Here is a 21,906-nt window from a genome sequence, read left to right as displayed (position 1 = left end):
CCCAATGTCACACAGTGAGTTAGAAGCAAAGCTTAGATTCAACATATAATCTCTGGCTCCAGAACCAATCTCAGTTTCCTGGGAAGGGAAGTTGCCCTCCTACTAGGGAGATTCCCTTGTGGGTTGAATAAAATAACATATGTAAAACTATCTACCACAGGGCCTGGCTGTACAGCATTCAGTATATATTTGTTGAACAAATAAATGAATGGTAGGTGCTCAAAGCTACACACACACACACACACACATATATATACACATATGTATTTCCTTCTTTAGGCTATCAAATAGTGGTCAGTGTGCTCCAAAGGAATTATTCATAATGGTGTCTGCAGCCACCACCATAAAACTTCCCTTGATTTCCTTCATTTACTTCTTGCTCTTTCTGCTCTGTATTGCAGCACAGAGTCTTGGGACATGAAACCTCTCACGGTTTCCCGATAGTGCTGATGCTATTTCTAGAGGAAACTAAACCTTGGCATCAGCACAATTGGGGCTGGGCTGGAGAAGAATCTGAAAGCACAAGTGAGGGCAGGTGGACTCAGATTTGGGTGTAAAATTGATCACTGCTCGCCTAATACTTGTTTTCAAAGTGATACTACACAGTGCCCAGAAGGTGAAGTTTTATTTTAGGGTATTCTAATTGGAAGAGAGAATGGAGTAGGAAGGGGAAAATGACAGTAAATTCTGAGCCAAATACTTTGGCTAAAAAGAAAAAAGAGCAAGGGTAGGAGATAGGGAATAATGGGATAAAATGCACACACACAGAGGAAAATGGAAAGGGCATTTTCCTTGCCAAAGAGGCGTTTCTACTAGAAATAAATAGAACTGTAGCCAGTTTTTCCTGAAAATTAAACACGAGTGTGACTTCATGTTAGAAATGATGACATTTCATCAACTGTTGAATACTACGGGAGTCTAAAGAGTGCATAAATAACCAGTGTGATCTGTTCAAGGACACTATGACTGTGGTTTCTGGGACACATTCTGATTGGAGGATCATTCTGGAATATGTCCTGTTTGTTTTTGTTTCTCCTACACTCCTCAAATCAGTTTTGCCCAGTGTAGGCACACTGAATTGATTTGATTTCACTTGTTTACTAGACCTCCGTCTCACTCCCCCATCTCTGCCTCTGTCTGTTGCCCTAGGTCAGTCCCTTGCCTTCTTCCTCCTCTTGCTCTCTCCATTTTTCCATCTTAAATTGGAATATGGACAGAAAAGGCAGTGCTTGCCTTCCTAGGGCCCTCTGCCAGAAAATGGAACAGGTCAAATTCTAAAAAGGGATAAAAAAAGAATGTTCCTTGGCAAAATGGGGAAACAGATGTTCAGGGATGGTTTGGCTGTCTCTCACTGCCTGCTGCCTGCTGCAATATACCCCTTACAGGATTGCTAGATATGGACATTCATCACTGGCACACGTGTGGTTATTTTAATGTCAAATATGTATATATATTTATTTTTGCTTAATTATCCTCTCTCTGTGACCTTTGTACCCCCAGATCCAGAGCTGGCAAGATTACTGACCACCTGGTAGCAAGATTTATTTTCAGCCTCTTTCCAGAGGTTTTTTTAAAAAAGACTACCAGGAAGAATGGACACTGTGGCTGCTTTCAAGTCACTGTATTACAGTAAATACTTTATGGAAACTGTAGGTTCTTAAGAAAATGCGGAAGGGTCCTGTGGGTGCAGAAGCTAGTCAGGAATGAACCCTGTGGAAAGTACAGGGTTTGAGGGGTGGCGCTAAAGGATGCTCTAGTGTCCGGATTTGTAAACCTGCCAGGGCTCCTTTGTTTCTGTCTCCCAAAGGGTTGCTGTTCACTATCTGTGGACCATAAAGAAATGTCCATTATTGTTCTTGCAGTTGGCCAGTCAGAGGGCTTAGACTTTCTACTCCTTTTTAAAAAAGATTTCCCTTTGGCTCTAAAAGCCATTTTCTCCCCAAACTCAAAGGGGCACTCCAGACTCTGAATATGTGCTGTGACTAAGGAGCATGGCAGGCAGTTTTATGTCCCTGTTAGACCCTTGTGTGGGTTAACTTCAGGTGACCACCTGCTACCTCCACCTCCAGTGGTCCCCCTGCCATCTTGTAGGAGGGTGATTACGATCAAAGGAATTAGCACATCTAAAGCATTTAGAACAGTGCCTGACAAATGGCCAGCATTTAATAAATATTATTCTCATTCTAATGCTTTCCTTTTTTTCCTGCCTTCCTTCCCCAACTTCCCTCATCACTCTCAAATCTGATGTCTTTCCCTGAAGCCCATGCCGTTTCTCCTCCCTTACACTGTTTATCTGCAGACATTGAAAGACTAGAAAAGGAAAAAGGAAATAAACTACAAAAGTGCAAAGCCAGGGCCACCACAAGCCCACATAAGTGCCATTGAGCAAATTAGAAAAAGGCATCCGTTTCCAAGAGGATGAAGAGCAGAAACAGTGTTCCCAGCTTAGTGAGTAGAATGCAAGCTAGATTTTTAGCTCCCCATCCCTCCCCTGTTCACTCTCTCAGCCCAGCACTCTTGTGCAGTGAACAAGCTACACAACTGAACATGGTAGCCGTGATTTCCCACTCCCAGCGTTCTCATCTGTATTTCTTCCTTTTTCTGGAAGCTCTTTCAGTGTTGTGTAAATGTTAAAAATTTTCCTTTGAATAATTCTTTTAAAATAAAATTTCCCCCAATTATTTACATGACGGGGTTTATTTTCCCCAAATTTTGACCTCCTGAATAAAAACTATGTCTAAAACTTGAAATATTTATGCCAATAATTAACCAAAATTTATTTACTCCAGTTCAAAGGCATTATTACATGCATTATAATAAAAGAGCTAATATTTATTGAGTGTTTTCCATGTATTATGTATCTTGCTAAGAACTTTATGTCAATCATCTCAAAACAATCTTGTGAGACAGACACTATTATTTCCCTCATTTTACAGATGGAGAACTGAAGCTTGGACAAGTTCAAAAACTTGCCAAGTCCCTCCTGGTAAGTGGTTGAACCTGGGCTTGAACCTAGCCCTGTTCTTCTCTACTGCTGGGATTCTTAACGACCGTCCTCAATTCCAGAACAAGTCACTAGAACCCAAACTCCTGATTCTCGGTGGCAGATTCTCGGCAGACCCATAATTTTCAATGAGGACTATGTGACTACAAAGCCTGACCCATTCACAGTACTGCCTACAACTTGCCACACACTGCAAGCTGGGCTCAGGGACACAGGATGAATGAGACACAGTCCTTGCCTCAAAGAACTGGTAACCTAACTGGGAGAGAGAGACCCATTAACAGAAAAATTTACAACGTGAAGCTCTGGCTCCTTCAGACCAATGGGCACTTCCTGACTGTCTGACCTTGGACAGGTTATCTAACCTGAATGGGCTTCAGTTTCTTCATCTGTGATATAAGAATGAAAATACCTACTTCATAGGGTTATTGAGAGGGATTAAATGAGATAATATACGTAAAGTGCTTAGCACATAGTTAGCACTCCACGAGTGATTGTAATTATTGTTTTTATTATGATGACTGCAAGCGGGGCCCCCAGAGAAGAGGAACCTGACTCAGTCACGGAGGTCTAGGGGAGGCCAGGCGGGCTTCCTGGATGAGGTCAAAGAGCAAAGGTATAGAGCATGAACAGCATCATGTATGCCTTGGAACAGCTGGTGGCAGCTGTCGTGAGCTCCTCCTCTAGGGTCCATGCAACCGCATACTGAATAATACAGTGCAGATCAATGAAGCTGAATCTTTTCTCCCATGCGAGCCTGGATTTAGCATGGAAATTCTACAGAGTGGGACTGAAACCTCATTATCTCCTTCCATAAATGTAGTCCATGTGATGGTGCCTCACAGAGTCTGTCTTACTCTTAAAAGGCCCTTAAATTTGGCTCAGTGGGATTCAGTGGGACAAAGCTGTTACAGCATGCTCACTTGCATTTCACTCCTTTTCCCATTGTTATCATTATTGCTTTTTACTGCTAGCAGCTTCTTGTAGCCGACATTCCACACTGCTTACCAAATGAGAGACTGAGGGATCCTCTAAAGCAGCCTTAGGGACATAACCCAGTGTGGGTAGGTAGGCATTTGCCAGATGTAGCACATCAAAAGACAGGATGCCCAGTTAAATTTGAATTTCAGATAAACAACAAATGATTTTTTTAGTGTAAATATGCAATATCTGGGGCATACTATATTGAAAAAATGTTGTTGCTTATCTGAAATTCAAATCCATCTGGTATCACGTGTTTTATCTGGCAGCCCTGGGTGTAGGAGCAACATCTAGGGATACTCTGTTCTTTGCATTCGATTTTAGCTTGCTCTCCTGGGTGTGATACAACATGGCTCAGTTCTGTGTCGCCAAGTATTCAGTCTGCACCTGACTCCACTTAGGTGCTTATATGAATGAGACTAGATTGCTGATGGATTTATTATTTTATCACCTCAATTAGAAAATGAATGCTGGAAATTAACCCTTCCTACAGTAGAAATCCTAAACAACTTCAAGGGTTTGATGTGTGTTTCATTTTGTATAATATGTAAACACAGAATAGTCCTTCCTCCTGGATTGGTTCCATGGCTTCTGGGGTCTGGAATTTAACATTTTGGGTTTTTTCCATTTTCTCTCTTAACAGAAGCTCATGTCTGATCTACTCCATTTTGCTGTTTTGGAGAGGCAGAGCATCTTGGTGTCCTCATAGGAGTGAACACCCAATGCCATCCTCCTAACGCATTGTCTCTCAGCCTCTGCTGGGACATCTCCTGAGGATGTGCTATGTGTATGGGGGAGGGGTTCCTATATTCTGAGAAAATGTGGTCTATTTTTATACAGTGATTATTACGATGAAGATTTCTTTGTAAGGAGCTGAAACTTGACTTCCTGTTTCTTTCACCCAGTTGTCCATATTTTGCCTTCTAGAGCTTTCAAACCTTTTTTTTACTGTTACCCAACATAAGGATACATTTTACATTTAGATCCATCCATACAAATACAACTAAAACTAAACTAAACAGAAGTTTCATGAAATAGATATTTCCCTATTAGATAGGGTACATCTAGTATTGTCTACTATGTTTTATTTCATTTATTTAAAATGCTGGTCATATGGGTGATGGGCACACTTATAACTTTGACTTAAGGTGTACAAAAGCAATTCATGTAACCAAAACGTTTGTACCCCCGTAATAATCTGAAATAAAAAAATGCTGCTCATTTAAATTTTTTATTTAAATGTTGTAATTGGCACATAATAATTGTACATATTTATGGAGTACATAGTGATGTTGTGATACATATAATGTATAGTGATCAGATCAGGGTAATTACCCTATTCATCATCTCAAACATTTATCAGTTCTTTGCGTTGGGAACATTCAATATCCTCTTTCTAGCTATTTGAACCTATGTATTACTGTTAACTATAGTCATCCTACACTGCTATAGAACACTAGAACTTATGCTAGTCATGACCTGTTGAATCGATTTCATGATCCACTAATGGGCTGCCAACTATCGTTTGAAAAACACTGCTTTGAGTGTTACAGAGAAAATACAGAATAAGACTGTTCCTCCTTTCTTTCTGAAAGATCTTGAAATATTTGAAAATTGTTATTATATCTTAATCTTCCCTTCTCCATGCTAGGTATGATCCAGTTTCTCTGTCTATTCCTATCCTGCTCAACATCTTCCGAGTGCTTTCTAGTTGAGGAACGTTTCACTTACAACCCGGCACTAGAACTGAGCACGTGATCTCACATGTATCTTGACCAATACTTGGCATGGTGGGATCATCGGACCCTTTGATCCCAATCCCGTGCCTGAGTTGATTTCAATCCATTAATTAATACCCAGTGGGTATGGTTATTTAATTATTTGTTAATTTACCTAAAATACCTAACCTAGCCCATTTTTTCCACTGTTTTTGTCTATTAGAGTATCTTGAGATATCTTCCCTATTTGTAGGCTCAAATCAAGATGCTCATTATTCACATTTCCTGGATCTATCCAAAACTCAAGAAATACAAACAAAAAGAAACTATGTGTCTATCACAGGCTAGCACAGCAATAATAATAAAGAATAACTCCTTTAAAGTGACCACATATGGCAAGAAAATGGCTAACAAGTTAATAATAATAGTTAACAATTTATGGAGCACATGTTGCTAAAGCACTGTACTAAGAGCTTTATAGGCAATCAACTCATGAATTTCTCACAACCATGTAAGGTTGATATTATGGTAACCACTACCATAATATGTATGGTAGGAAAAACTGAGCATTTAAGTTAAGTAATTTAGCCAAAATCATATCATTAGTAAGCAGCGGGGTCAGGGGGAGTTGATCCCAGGCCCATCTCACTCTTAAGCCTATGTTTGACAATGTTCAACTGCCTCCCACAGAGAGGATACCATTCTGGTGGTTTAAAAAGAGAGAATATCTGTAACATGCCTAGCACAGTACTTATGTGGGGAATAATAGATCTTACTCTCGCCCATAAGGAAAGGGAAGAACTTAGTAGCACGTTCAGGTCACTAACAGCCCCCAGGAGTCTGTGAAAACTGTCTACATCTAGCACTAACCACACTGGGGTCAGGCCTCAAAGTGCTTTCCAGTAGGACAGTAAGGTCTGGAGTTCTGCAGCTTCTTTCTTGGACAGGTGAGATGGGAGGCGACATAAAATAGTGGCTAAGAGCAAGAGCTCTGCAAAAACAGGCTAGGACCCTGGCTTTGTCACTTACCAGCCATGTGGTCTGGTAATTCACACAACCTTGGCTCGCCTCTTTTCCTCTAGTGTACGACATGGGTAATGATACCTACCATACTGATGAGACGAGGTAATGTACGAAATCATCTGGTACAGAGGAGACACTCCATGCATGTTAGTTCAGGACAGAAAGCTGGATTTAGATCATTTTGTGCCTACAGTATCACTTGCCTGTTCCCTTGTTTAGGTATGGATTCTGAGTGCATAGAAATATGGGTCCCCAAATATCCTAAACCGGTGGTCTTCAAAGTGTAGTCCATGGACAAGCAGCATCAGCATCATCTGGGAACTTGTTGGACCACACCCAGTCCTACTGAATCAGAAACTCTGGGGTGGGGCCTAGCAATCTGTGCTTTAACAAGCCCTACAGGTGATTCTGATTCAGCTAAAGCTTAAAAACCACTGCCCTGATAGCGCTGAGGATCCTGGGTCCTGTTTCCAATAGGACTCAGTTGAAAACTCCAGAGAGACGTCATCTTTTGAGTAGATATTGTGACCAAATACATAGACTTTGTAGTTTACTTTTAGGTTGTTTCTATTTAATCCTTTTATTATTATTTATCCCAAATTGGTTATTTTCTGATGTTCCTTTTCTCTCCTCTATTTACTTTGAAACCCATATTGTATATATTGTGTATTATAAAGGCTGAATATTAAAAGGACTACTCCCAGACACCCAGGTAAAAGTAATCGGTAATATTCCTAAAGAACTCTCCCTGGGCCATCCCTCAATTCTCAGTATAGGATACCTGCAGGTACTGTACTTCCTTTGCCTCCTTTAAGATCCTTGCACTCATTGAGAACTTTTCTGCCACAAGATCTTTGCACATGCTGTTTGCTTGGGCTGGAATGCTCTTCCCATCTTCCTCATAGGGCTAGACCTTTTAGTCCTTTAGGTCTCCAGTTAAGTATCTCCATGTAAGCCTTCCCCTTTCATCACCTCTAAGTAGCCACCCTTCTCCCTAATTATTGATCTCTCTCCTTTTTCTAAACACACATAGCCAAATTTGTAATTATAGATATATTTATATATGTTTTAGTAAGACAGAGCCCATGCCAGGGTATGTGAGCACCTAGCAGAGTACCTAGCTTATTGTTGTAATAAATAATATTTTTGAATGAATGATAAAATGAGTGAAGGAACCATTGCAACTCTCACATAGCTCTGCCTTTTTTCAAACTCTATTGTGCTTTCAGTTAATCTCTCTGTTTAGAGAGAGATTTTCTAGTTATGTCTAATTATTCTCTGCTTTACCTTGGACTTTTCTGAAGATTCTGTTCTGCTTAGCATGATACTGGCTCTATCACTGACATACAGTAACTACTTGCTGATTTCTGGATGTGTAACTTACAGAACATTTAAGATGTAAACTTGAATTCCTCCCATCATTCTGAGTTTATGCTGTAAAATGAATTTTTCTCCTAAAGTGAACTTTTCAGAGCAGCTGGAGCCATTAGGAATGGTAAGAATTTCCCCAGTTTTTGTCTTTATTAAAATACAGGGCCTGCTGGTCTATAGTGTCTATTCTCAAAAGAGAACTAGAATTGCTGTACAGGTCACAGAGAGGACATTTTTTCCCACTGTTCTTTCTAGCTATGAACTGAAAAAAAATAAGTTTTTGGAATAAAACACCCAAGCATCCTTCTCAAAAGGGCCATCACAGGAGATCTTCAGTGTGAATATTTTGATCTCAGTTGTCTTCAGTTATTGAGAAAATCCCTTTTTTAATAGTGCCTCTATGTTGCTGTAGTTTTAGAAACTCAGTATGATTCCAGTTTTAGAAACAAAATCGTGTCTGTTATCATAGCTGGAAATAAGAGAGTAAAAAGTGATCAGTGTTTTGTTCATGGAAAGAGGAAAAGGAAGCAATTACTGTATAGAATGGTGTATTGTAGGGGGAACAGAACTGAGGCTGCTTCCTATTAGTATGCAGTTGGATTCTCCCAACATCTCATTGGAATGATCAATACGGTTAGAAGCTTGGGATCCTCTTTTTACTGGGCAATATCAATTTATTAGCTAACTCAGTGCTTCTCAAGCAGGGGCAATTTTGCCCCTAGGGGACACTGGCGATGACTGAAGACATTTGTTTTCATAAGTGAGGATAGAAGGGGTGGTAGCTACTGGCATCTAGTGCCTAGAGGCTATTCTACAATGCACAGGCTGGTCCCTCATAACAAAAAATTATCAGCCCCAAATGTCCAGAGTGCCAATGCCAAGAAGCCCTGAAATAACCAAGCAACCAAAAAAGTAAACTTTCAATACTCCCAAAGTTTCTGTAGTAATCGTAGTTAGTAATAATTAGATAGTGATCATTTATTGAACATCTGCTACATGCCAGGCTCTTTATATTCACAGCTACTCTGTCTCAGTCAGGATCTGACCCCAGGTTGGTTTGGGGCCATTGTCGCTCCTCTTTCTCCTTACCTTTTCAAGTGTGGGTGCATTTTATCTGGGCATCAGCATGTCTACCCTCTCTGTTTCTTCTGATTTATAGAGATCAAATTGTGTGTTTCGTGCATAGTAGGTAATATGCTCACAGGAGAAAGCAGTGAAGCAAGAGACCGGTTGTCACTATGGGTATGAAACTAAAATCATCCTGAAAAACAGGCTCAGATCTGTCACTTAATAGTCGAGCCAAACTACCTATGTAGGGTGGTAGCACAGAGCCTGGCTCTTAGTGAGTACTTAAATATTTGCTGGGAAAATTTTTCATAAAGGACACAGAGTCCTTGGGTAAGCTTCAAATGGAGCAGGGTTTCCAAATGATCTATTCTCCTATATATCATTTCATTCTTCCCAGGAGCAGTTTCCTCATCCACAGACACCGGATATTTCCAGAACTACAGAAGTGTCATGCCTTGTATATCCTCCCACTTGCCCTCCCCATTTTCCTTTTGTTTTTCACTCTTCACTCTTAGTCAGTCTGACCCTGCAAAGGCTCATCCCTAGCCTCTTCCTCTCTTCATAGCAGTGTGCACCCAGCACCCTCTGCTTGAGGCATCCCAGTGTTTCCTGAATTGTGCTCCGGCCAACAGTTTGCAAGATGGGGGCAGGGCATGTGTCAGAATCTCCAGAGGAGGCATGAGCTGTATGAAAAAGCTTATTTGAGGATATAATTTTATATTTAGAAATAAGCAGGGAAAAAACATAACTACAGTTGACCCTTGAACAATGTGGGGGGTTAGGAGCATTGACCCCACCAGCAATGGAAAATCTGTGTGTAACTTTTGACTCCCCCAAAACTTAACTAATAGCCTACTGTTGACCAGAGGCCGTACTGCTAGTACAAACACCCTATTTACACATAGTTTGTGTTATATGTATTATATACCTATTATATATTTTAATATTCTTATAGTAAAGTAAGCTAGAGAAAATAAAATGTTATTAATAAAATAAATAAATAAAATTTATTAATAAAATAAATTATAGGGAAGTGAGAATATATTTACCATTCACTAAGTGGAAGTGGATTACCATAAAGGTCTTCATCCTTCTCATCTTCACCTTAAGTAGGCTGAGGAGGAGGAGGAAGAGGAGGGATTAGTCTTGCCATCTCAGGGTTGGCAGAGGCAGAAGAAAATCTGCATAGGAAGTGGACTTGTTTAGTTCACATCCATCTTGTCAAGGATCAACTGTATTGTCTTTGTAAAAAAAAAAAAAGGACTGAAAAAAAGCTGGGAAAAGAATCTTCTTGCCTGGTGATAATGTAAGAGTTTATCAAATTTGGGGTTGAATGATTATTTTATGTTTTTAAAAAAGAAGAGGTTAAAAGAAAAAGTGTTGAGAAGCATGGCAGTGTATGCCATGATAGAAAGATCCTCCTTCTCTCAGCACTTGGATTTCTTGGAACCTGCCCTTTTTTCCCTTGTGCAAGATCGGTCAGTCTTCTACGCTCCCATAACGCTTTATTTTTAACCTCTAACACGTCAACTATCATCCTTTACTTTTAGCATATTAGGCTCTGATGTAGTAAATGCTTCTGAAAGAAATTTACAAGAGCACTGTGATCCCACTGAGCCAGTCAGAAACTTCAGTGTGCTAGAAATCATTTCGAGTGGATTCCAGGACTCTACCTTTAGACATGTTGAAATTTGGAGGTGAAACATGAGGAATTAAAATTTTTACATGCTTTGGTTCATAAATCATACTTAGGAAAGTGCTTGAACTTGGACTTTAAAAAATATTCTTACTTGTTCTAGAAGCAAAACAATCATTTAGATCAAGGCAGCCCGGGTACATTCAATTATTGGTATGTTCATTCAATAGTTATTAATTGAGAATGACCAATTGTAGTGACCTGTCCCAAGGGAGGCTGTGCAGTAGCTGTCCCTTCTGTGGTTTTATCTATCCCCTCTCCTTTTGCCATTTGCATTCTTCCTCCCAGCAAGCTCAGGCCCATTCTTAGGGCCCATCCAGTCAAAGTATTAGCTGATGTGTGTCCAGTTGGGTGTTCAGAAGAGTGGGAGGGGAAGGAGATTTGCATTTTAGTAGGGAATTTAAATTCCTTATTATTTCAAGTTATTGGAGAAGGGAAGGATTTCTAACTTTTACTGTATTCTTAGGTGTGCCCAGCACTTGACATATATTATCTCATTTAATCCTTTAATCCTCTCAATAAGCCTATGAGATAACTGTTATACCAGTTTTACAGAGGAGGAAGCCGAGACTCATGTTTGGTTACTCTCCATGTCTGGAAATAGATGGAACCTGGGCAAGAACTCAGGTCTTCCTCTAAAGGCCCTGCTCATTCTCCTCTGTCTGGGTCCCCCTGTTCCACCATTCTTCTTCCTGCCTTTATGCTTGTCGGGAACATCCTAGTACCACTGGAATGTCCCGGTACCTATCCTATTTGGAGTTAAAGACTGCTTTCTCGGCTGCCCCAAAGAGCCCTAAAATTGGCACATCATCTTCTTAACTTTCCTAGGAGTGAGTAAATGACAACTTGGGTCACTTTAGAAAGGATGCTGACCTTTAGAGTGAGTGTATAGATCCAAAACAGCACAGATGTGCACTAGTTCACTACCTTGCTGCTAGTGAGGCTGTGTTCATTTTTTATTATGAACATACCTTCTTTCTATTTGGCTCAAATCAGACATCAGAATCTCCATCCAAATATGCTGTAAAATGTTATCGATGACCTCTTGCTAGTCAAATTTGCAGTCTTCTTTTCAGGCTTTGGTTCCTAAACAATAGATTCAGATATATTTGATGTAGAAGATTGTTCATTTTCTGTATTTGATGTAGAGATTATTCACAGATGAAGAAATTGAGGCCCAGGAAGAGAAAAATTGGCCTTTAGCGGTTCTTTCTGCCTGTGTTGCAAAGGACAGTAAGTCACTCAACATCTTTCTCAAACCAGTTCCTCCTCTCAACTCTGCTTCATCTATTGTTGTTTCAACGACCTGTTCTTCTAAGAATGCCACATTCTTCCTATAGCCCAGGCTCAAAATGTGGGTTAACTTGATTACTTTGATCTTTTCCCCAGGATAGTCAACCAGTCAATGAAAAGTAAAATTTTGCTTCAAAGATTGGATATGTTTCTTCATGGTATTTGGTATTTGCAAAAACATGGTATCTCTCTCTCTTTCCATCTCCTTTATTGCAACCTCATGCCATTGTTTTCTGCAACTGTCCCAGATCTTCTCTTGAAATAATGATAGCAAATACATGTTGAGTACTTATATGCATTGTGCTAAGCATTTTACATTTGTTACCTTATTCAATCTTTACAACCATCCTGTGAGGCTTGGTGCTATTTTCATCGTCTTGCAAGGGAGAATACTGAGGTTTAGAGGAATTAGGTGACTTGGCCAATGTCACACAGATAGTGAGAGGCTGAGCTCTGACTCAGACCATGCCTGTTTTGTTCTAGAGCTGATGCTTGTTACTGGTAAATTCTGCTTCCTCCTTAGATTACAGGTTGGTATGTAAGTAGAGGGGCAATTAGTAAATGTAAGTTTCCTTTTTCCATCCATTACTTCTTCCCCACTCTATACTAAATTCATACAATTGCTAGGTGAATCAGTGAATCAGTGGTCCTCTCCCTGCCCATGGGATACCATCTTAGCTCCTAATTTGCAATTTGGGGCTTACAACAAGTAATAGAAAGCAACGGAGGTAGAAGTTGGTTCGTCCCCTGGCTTTGGTACTAAACTTGTTCTGGAACATTGAACAAGTCATTCAACAGCTTGGCCTGAGTTTTCTCATCTGCCAAGTGGAAGGTTTGGTTGGTAATTTTTTTCAATTCTTTACATTTTTGTGATGTTATTATTCTGCCTTTCCTTGTTTTCTCCTTTCTAGTAAAAACTCTTCCCTCTGTTTATACCTTCTTCCCAAACACCCAGACCTTGTCCACTCCCTCTTGGCTTCTACTACTGCTTGGTCAGTGCTGCCTTTTCCTCTTTCCACCGTGTCTTAGCTCCACCACCCTTCCAGGCTCTTTCTCCTGCCTAAAGTTAGTCCTTCTCTCTACCTTTTTCAGGCATCTCCATGCTTGGATCTCCTGCCTTGTTTCTCTCCTGTTTTCTGTTCATACATCTTGCCTTCTTAGATAGATAACAAATCCATGAAGGGCTAGTTAGCTGCTCTAAGTTTCTTTTGTGTACTATTAAATACTAGTGTAGGTGACTTTAAATGGAGTAGGTTTATATTATAAGCAATTGTTAAGTGACAGCCTTTGGGCTTTATCTGGAGACCAGAGGGCCAGTCAAGGAATCAGAATACATGAATCAGGACAGAATTGACTGGAGGGGTAAAACTGCTGGCAGACTAGTTAGGGAATTGCCACAATCCATGGAAGAGTCCTTGAAGGCCTGGCCTAGTGAGAAGGTAAAGAGAGAGGAGAGGCTTGGTTAGAGCTGACTGTCTTACTAACATCGTGGGCACCGACCTCCTCTCCTATGAGCGGCAGAGCCCACCAGAAAGCCAGGCAGAGGTGCTACGGGGCAGGTTCTGGCATCCCAGATCAGGGCTCCAGAGGGAGATGACTATAACCCAGTATAATGGCGGGGGATGAGGAGTGTTACTTAGCACAGCCTGATTTAAGAGGTGGGGCAGAATCAGCAACATTTTCCCACTTACTTTCTTTGCCCCTACTCAGTCGGATAACGGCATGGGGGTTTGTAGCCAGAGGATGTACGGTTCTGCGAACACATTTAATATCTAAGGCTGCAAGGTCTGTTTTGGCCCTTCTGCTTGTTAACGGAGCACAGAGTAGCAGTTTGTCGCCCAATCCCAGTGCTTGATGGAAGCATGGGGCCTGGGGAATGCTGAGAAAAGTGTGGCCACTTTCCACTTAAGGAAAAAAACCCATCCTAAGCAGAACCTAACCTGGACTTTGAGGCAGATACGGAAACAGATTTCAGCCGTGATTGGCATGGTGGGAAGGAAGACAAAGTCGAAGGAAGGAGAACTGGTGAGTCTGAAATTAATTACAACGCAGCAAGGGACAAACAAGGGAGGCCGTCGCCCTCCTAAGTCTCGGGGAGACACGTCAGCTCGAGCTCGGGCAGTTTCAGCCCGGCAGTCTGGCGGCCCGGGGAGGGGCGGCGGGTGGCTGTGGACGGGCTCTAGGGCCCAGCGGCCGGGCGCCGGGGCGGGGGTGGAGTGTAGGGTTACAGTGACGAGCCCGGGCGACCCTCACGGGCCGGCGCTCGGGGAATGGGGAGCGGGGAGCGCGGGCGGCGGCGGGAGCGCGCGGGACGCTCTAGGACCCAGCAGTAGTTGTCGGGTTTGGAGCTGGAGGTGAAGCCCTGGCATTTCTCTCCTTCCTGTGTAAATGGGGCTGATCGTCGGGCGCCACTTCCCCGCGCTGCCCAACGCCATGCCCAGCGCGCTGCCCGGCGGCCGCCTTCCCCAGCCGCGGGACTGAACTAGCCATGGTCGCCTCATGTGGAGGGCAAAGTTGCGCCGGGGAACTTGTGAGCCTGCGGTGAAAGGTAACCAGCCCCGGGTCAGGGAGCAGGGAGGACGCCTCCGAGTCTCCCCCGTGAAGGACCCAGCTATCCGGTGCTCCCTCGGCCTCTACTGGTCAGGGCAGGGGGCACCTTCTGGGGTCCCGGAGCTGACATCCCAGACTGTTTTTTTTTTTTTAAGTGGGTTCCCGTGCCACCCTCTGCTGCCTGAGGGCTGGGCCTCGGCGCCGCGCCGCCCCGCGCCCCACTGGAGACTGGGAAGTTGTGTTCCCGGGGTGCGGGTCCTGGGGTGCCAGCGCGCCCCGACGCGGGGGCAGGCCTATCCCGAGAGCGCTGCCATATGGCTGGACTCTCCGAGACGCGCCCGCGCACGGTCTCCGAGCGAGGGAGAGGGCGGAAGGGGGTGTCCGGGGGCTGCTTCCCTCGGCGCAAGACAAAGGCGCGCACGCTGACCCGCCGGACGGCCTCCGTCCGGCGCTCGGGGCTGGACCCTTCCTGTGCGCGGGACAGACTCGGCTCTGGAGGGTGGGGGCAGTGAAGGGGTCGCGCCCCGGACCTCGAGGCTCGGATTGCGTTAGCTGCTGCTCCTTCTTTGTTCTCCCCAGACAAGTTTCTTTGACAAACCGGGGAGTTAGATCCAGCTCTCCCTTGCCTGTTAGTGCTGCCTTGAAAAGAATCTGGTTTCACGGAAAAAAATTTAAACTTTCCAAGTGGAATTGGTTTTTCCTGGAATGTGACATTTGTGGCAGGAGGGAGATTGGCACGTCGGGCCAATGACAGCCGAGCGGAGCCGGAGCCCTGCGCCGGGGCAGGGGCCGAACGTGCCCCATGGGCAGCCGGACTGGAGGACAAGGCGGCAGAACAGACTAGCCCTGGCGCGCACCTCCAGGGCCTCCGCCACCTGGACCAAGCTCGCGGCGACGTTTCCAAGTTTCCCTCCTCAGAACCCCAGGCCGAGAATCCCGGTTCTTTGCGCGCAGCGTACGCGCCTCGCCTCGCCCTACTCTTTTTGTATCTTAATTGGTGACTGGGACGACTTTCCTTTTCCATTTTTGTTTGAATGTTTTTGCCTTTTTGGCCTCGGTGTTGGCTTCGGTGTTGGTTTTCTGTCTCCCAAGTGGCAAACGCTTTTTAGCCCGTCTAGTGTGTGGATCACTTGGACTGGTGCTTTGGTAAACCAGGGCCCTGATCTTGCAGCTTTGCCGTTTGGACCCAACATTTTATCCCCTTGGTCTCTTAGCTCCCTTGCTCTGTGCAGTCATAGTTGATCATTTTCTTCTTCTGAGACATGTTAGAAGAATCGAGACTGTTGTACTGCTTATAAAAGTCATTGGTAGTGGTGGGAGTAGCTGATCACCAGGGCCGCTATTGATACCTCGAAGATGCTTTTGGCTACCCAAAACGATAACGTGTTAACTTGCTCACTGTACGCGAATAAAACCAAAATAGAGGGATATTAATAGCTACAATTTCAGAAAAATTCCTCCCCTTTCAGGAAGCAAAAAGTTAGGACTTGAAACGTTAAACAGTCATGGCTCCCTGTTTCCAAAACTGGCCTGTGGGTCACTGCCAAACTGGCTAAGATTTCCCCTGGCTGCCTACCACTCCTGGACCCGGGCAGCTGGGAAGTCAGGCCCAGGTTGACGATTAAGGATCCCTCTAGATTGTAGATTCTTGGGAGTTTAGAGCAACGTGAAATTTACTTCTAGCAAGGTGCTCTCAGCATTATATTGTGTCTACTATGAATGCTGTTTATGAGAATAATGTGGGAACAATACTTAAATACATTTTGAACTGTTTTGAGGGGAAGTCAGGGGTCGGAAAACATTGATCTGAACAGAATGAAGGATAGCACTGATTTGACCACAGTGAAAAAGTGAGTAAGATACAGAAGGCTTTAGACAGCCTCTACTCTTCCTCATGATGGTAGGGGTGGGGAGGGTCGGTGGAGGGAGGAGGATATTGACTTCCTGGATGGTATACTTTTGCTTTTGTGTGATGCATTTTTCAAGGTAAATAGGGAAACCTTTGTAAACCTCTCCCTTCTTTTTAAAATGCACAGGAATCTTCGTCTTTTAGGTTCTGTGCAGATGGTGGAGGATCAAGAATACTAATGTACTGAAGGGCATGTGGAGATCAAAGCATTTAAAAATACATCTTTTCATGGAAGCTAATGGAGGACTTTCAGTTTAAATGAGATTTTAAAGTGCTATCGTTAAGAAAAGCACATGAATGCAGAAATGTGAGTGATTTTATAGGAAGGCACTCTACTGATTAGACTTGAGAGCGTCTGCCCTTGGCCAGATAGTCTGGAGGCTTCTGTGGGTAGAGCTCTGCTTTTTTTGATGTCTTAAGTGGGGACCCAGGGCCTAGGGGAGAGATGGCTGAACTAATTGAAATGAGACAGTAGTCTGGCTGGTAAGAGTTCTGTTGAAAAGTACAGCCTCTAGGTACACAGTGCTACATTTCTTCATAGTAATTTGTGAAAATGCCAAAACACTATATAATGTAAGACTTTTTAAAAAATAATGATATGAAACAAGGGAATTGCTAGTGAAAATTGTAAAAATTAGATTTTGGGGGCCAATAAATTAAAAAGAAGTAACTTTGTTAGACCTGTTAATATTTCTGATATGCAAAATTCTCCCAAAGTAATTTTTTTTGGGGGGGGTGTGGCTATCTGCATTTTAAATGCATATGAAAGCAGCTCAGGTCAGGAAATTCTGCAGTGTTTTGCATAATTTTTCTTCCTATTTTTCCATTAATATTGGTAGGCCCTTATGACCCAGAATTCAGTAGGTAATAGAATCTTTAAAAAGCAGGGGGTAGCGTGGAGATCAAGTAAAAGGACATATTTGATTACAAGGTTTGTTGGAAATAGTCTGAGGTTGTTGAGGGTTTTTTTTTTTTTTGGTGGGTATTTTTGTTTGCCTGGTGATTTTTTTTTTTTTTTTAATTTTATTTTGTTGGTTTGACTTTGTTTTGCCTTGGAGGAGAGGCACAATGTAAATCTTGGCCGTTGTGAGTAGGTCAGTACTCAACTGGCTGGAAGGAAGCCACTCCTGCTCCTGGGCTTATGTGTTGGCACCAGGCCGAGTTCTTCTCTAACTTGTAAGGCCCTTGGCTCCACTCTCATGGCCAGGCCTTGTGAAACCTTAGGGTATATTCATTTTGGGCACTTGAGAACAGAACTCCTGGACTCCCAAAGGGGCTTACACATCAGGCATTTTTTTTCCTTTTAGGAGAGGGTAGGAGAGTAGCTCCAAGGTGTTGGAAATGCATCCCTGTTAAGACTCTGGAGAACTGGATTTAACTTTTTTTTTAAAAAAAAGTCATGGTCCTATAGTATGTGTTTAAACCTGTGTTTGGGACCTTACCGGCCAGTATTGCAGCTATATACTTCTTTTTTGTTTTTTGGGTTTTTTTTTTAATTTTTTATTTTGAAATGATCATAGTTTCATGGGAAGTTGCAAAAATAGTAGAGAGGTCTTGTATACCCTTCACCCAGTTTCCCCCATTGGTAACATCTTACATAAGCATAGTACAGTAGCAGAACCACAAAACTGACGTTGTTATAGTCCACAGAGCGTATTCACATTTCACCAGTTTTGCATGCATACATTTCTATTTCTGCATGTATACTTCTATGCAGTTTTTTCACGTGTAGATTCAAGTAACCTCCACCATAATCAAGATACAGAACTATTCCATCATTTCAAGGCCCTCTCTTGTGCCACCCCTGTATAGTTGTACCTATCCTCTTTTCCCCACCTTCTACCTTGTTCCTAAACTCTAGTAACCACTACTCTATTTACCATCTCTATAATTTTGTCATTTTGAAAATGTTACATAAATAAAATCATATGGTGTGTGACTTTTTGAGATTGGCTTTTCACTCAACATTATGCCCTTGAGATCCATCCAAATTTTTGCTCATCTCAATAGTTTGTTCCCTTTTTTGCTGATAGTATCATATGGTATGGATGTACCATGGTTTGTTTAACCATTCACCTATTGGAGAACATCTGGATTTTTTTAGTTTGACTATTACAGATAAAATTGCTGTGAACATTTGTATACAGGTTTTTGTGTGAACGTAAGTTTTTATTTCCCTAAGATAAATGCCCAAGATTGATTGCTAGATTGTATGCTAAGGGTATATGTAGTTTTTTTAAGAAATTGCCAAACTATTTTTTAGAGTGGCTACACCATTTTACATTCCTACCAGCAACGTATGAAAGATCAGTTTTTCTACATCCTCACCAGCATTTGGTGTTGTCATTATTTTTTATTTTAGTTGTCCTAATAAGTGTTCTAATCTTATTATGATTTTAATTTGCATTTACCCTAATAGCTAATGATGTTGAACATCTTTTTATGTGCTTATTTGCTATCCATGTATCCTCTTTGAGGAAATGTCTATTTATGTCTCTCGTCCATTTTCTAATTGGATTATTTATTTTACTGTTGAACTTCAAGAGTTCTTTATATAGTCTAGATACAAGTGCTTTGTCAGATAAATGACTTGTGTATATATTTTTCTCAGTATATCGATTGTCTTTTTTTTTTTTTTTGAGACAGAGTCTCTCTCTGTTGCCTGGGCTAGAGTGCCGTGGTGTCCTCCTAGCTCACAGCAACCTCAAACTCCTGGGCTTAAGCAATCCTACTGCCTCAGCCTCCCGAGTAGCTGGGACTATAGGCATACACCACCAGGCCTGGCTAATTTTTTCTATATATTTTTAGTTGTCCAGATAATTTCTTTCTATTTTTAGTAGAGATGGGGTCTCGCCCTTGCTCAGGCTGGTCTCAAACTCCTGAGCTCAAACGATCCACCCGCCTTGGCCTCCTAAGTGCTAGGATTACAGGTGTGAGCCACTGCGCCCGGCCTATAGCTTGTCTTTTTCTACTTTTACCAGGATCTTTTGCAGAACAAAAGTTTTTAATTTTGATAAAGTCCAGTTTATTGATTTTTTTTCTTTGTGGGTTATGCTTTTGGTGTCATATCTAAGAACATTTTGCCTAGGCCTATGTCTCAAAGATTTTCTCCTATGTTTTTTTCTAAAAGTTTTATAGTTTCAAATTTTATTTTTCAGCTCTAGTTCACTTTTATTCCTGTTAAGAATTTATATGTCTTGCTCTTGTTCTTATGGGCCATCTATTATGTGTTGAATATGTATTTAGTGCTCTGGAAATGTAAGATGAACTATCAGGCATAGTTCCCACCTTCAAGTGCTCACAGATTAGTGGGGGAGCATATGGACATTACCATGTATTGAGTACTAAGACAGAGATGTGTGTGATGGGCTGTAGGAGCTCTGAGCAGAGAGGGCTTGCTTTGGTCTAGGTGGTCAGGGAGGGCTCCCCTGGGCATGTTGCCCAGGCATGGTGGGAATAAAATTGGTCCTTGCCTTTGATCCCATTTTTGGATATCTTTATTGTCATGAATTCTTCAGTGTGGGCTACCCTGATTCTTTAGCATATGCTGAAGGACTTGGGGTAAACTGAGTGGTTGAGGACTTTTTGAATGGCATGTGGCATAATAGCTTAAAAGAAGGCAGAGAGATAGTGCTCAAAATCAGTAAAAAAGAGTCTGAATGAAGTTGAATAGATTAAGCTTTAGAATAGACATTAAAATGAAAAAGAAGGTAGTATTTTGGATTGTTTAAGAACTACAGAGAGATCTGGTTTGCTTCCTCTGTCTCCTTGCTGTGTGACCTCAGGGAGTTTTACATGCTGAAGCCTTGGGTACAATCAGGACAATAGTAGTTCTTACTGCAAGGAGCTGCATGAGGGTAAAATGAAGTCGTGCATACAGTGCTGGGCACACTGAGAGCATTCGGTGAATGCCTGCTGCCATTATTATTACTAACACAGCAGAGCGGTAAATCATTTTATAGTGTTGTGTGTATTCTCCAATATCTCTTTTCTCTGAGAACCTGGAATCCCCGTTCTGCCTCATAGAAGCTTACTTTTTCAGTTGGGAGCACTGTATCATGTACCAAATATAACTTATTGAATGAGGTTAGAAGCTAGGGTGCTCTATTCACAATCCAGTACTGTCTATAAAATATACCTTTTTCCCATCTATAAAACCAAAATCTTCTGAGTAAAGAGCCATTTCCTCTCTGCCCCTGAGCACAGGAGATGGGGGAAGTGAGTTGGCTATGGTGAGGCTAGCTCAGAGTTTATGGTGCTTGTTACCCTAGGTATAGTAAGTCAGGGCTGATGTCACCAGGTTGTATCCCAAATTTTATAACTGGCAGCTCTGTTTCCTTTTCCTTCATGGTCATGCCATTTGTTTCCCAGAGGAAGCTGACTGGGCCTTAGATGTACAATTCTAGGGCAGTGGCTCTCCAGTGTGGGCGAGCACCCGAACCATCTGGAGGGATTGTTAAAAACACAGACTGCTGGGCCCCACCCCTAGAGAGTCTCTGTTTTAGTAGGTCTTGGACGGGGCCTGCGACTTTGCATTTTTAACAAGTTACAAGTGATGCCGATGCTGTTGGTCCTCAAATCACGTTTTGAGAATCACTATTTTAGAGCATAGTCCTCTTTAAACTGGATCTAACCTGAGATGTTTACCCTTTGGAACAGAATCTGTTCATCTTCAAATGATTGAGTTTGAAATAGATTGATTTCTAAGGTTATTAGTTGATGTCTATAACTATATTCTCTAATCACTCTTCTGTGCCTCACTCCTTCCCAACCACGACTTTTTCTTTCTCTCAGTTGTTTCTCAATACTTGGAAGACATGCCAAGTTTGGATATATGGCTACCACATACAAGCCATATTGCCTTGGGGAAGTCACTTAGCCTCTGTAAGATAAGTGTATTTACAAAATATTTATATTCTAAGGTTATCGTGGGGCTTAAACACGATACTGCGTGAGAAAGGGCTTTAAAAGGGCAACATAAAAGATAAGGCATGGTGCAAAATTTTTTTTTATTATTTTGTGCACCCTTGATATGTCTTTGGAGACTTGGGGTGGACTGCCTGCCCTGGTACTAAGTTTCATTGTTACTGGGAGAACTTGGTAACGATTGCATAGACATCTGCAGGGATGTGGTGGAGAAGCTTCCTGCAATGGGTGGATGGTTGAGCTAGGGCCCTTCTAAACTGAGGTGTTTTGGAGGTATATTGATACGTAGTTGCAGTAATTACCAAAGGAGAGCTCAATGCTGGAAAATTGCTTGAGCAGATGCTGGACCATTAAGAGATTCAGATTT

The 21,906-nt window shown here is 42.2% G+C and overlaps 1 protein-coding gene across 1 annotated transcript in view; it reads left to right on the top strand.

The window, feature by feature from the left end:
• The first annotated feature begins 14,656 nt into the window (after positions 1–14,656).
• AMOTL1 (angiomotin like 1) overlaps positions 14,657–21,906 on the top strand; it is an 89,066-nt gene continuing 81,816 nt past the window's right edge. Inside the window, exon 1 of the mRNA XM_069469051.1 lies at positions 14,657–14,702. The gene's annotated coding sequence lies outside the window, so the exon portion shown is untranslated. The remainder of the gene's footprint in view (positions 14,703–21,906) is intronic.

This window comes from Eulemur rufifrons, chromosome 6 (assembly GCF_041146395.1).
Source record: "Eulemur rufifrons isolate Redbay chromosome 6, OSU_ERuf_1, whole genome shotgun sequence".
Classification (NCBI taxonomy): Eukaryota; Metazoa; Chordata; class Mammalia; order Primates; family Lemuridae; genus Eulemur; species Eulemur rufifrons.
This window is presented reverse-complemented; position numbering and strand designations above follow the sequence as displayed.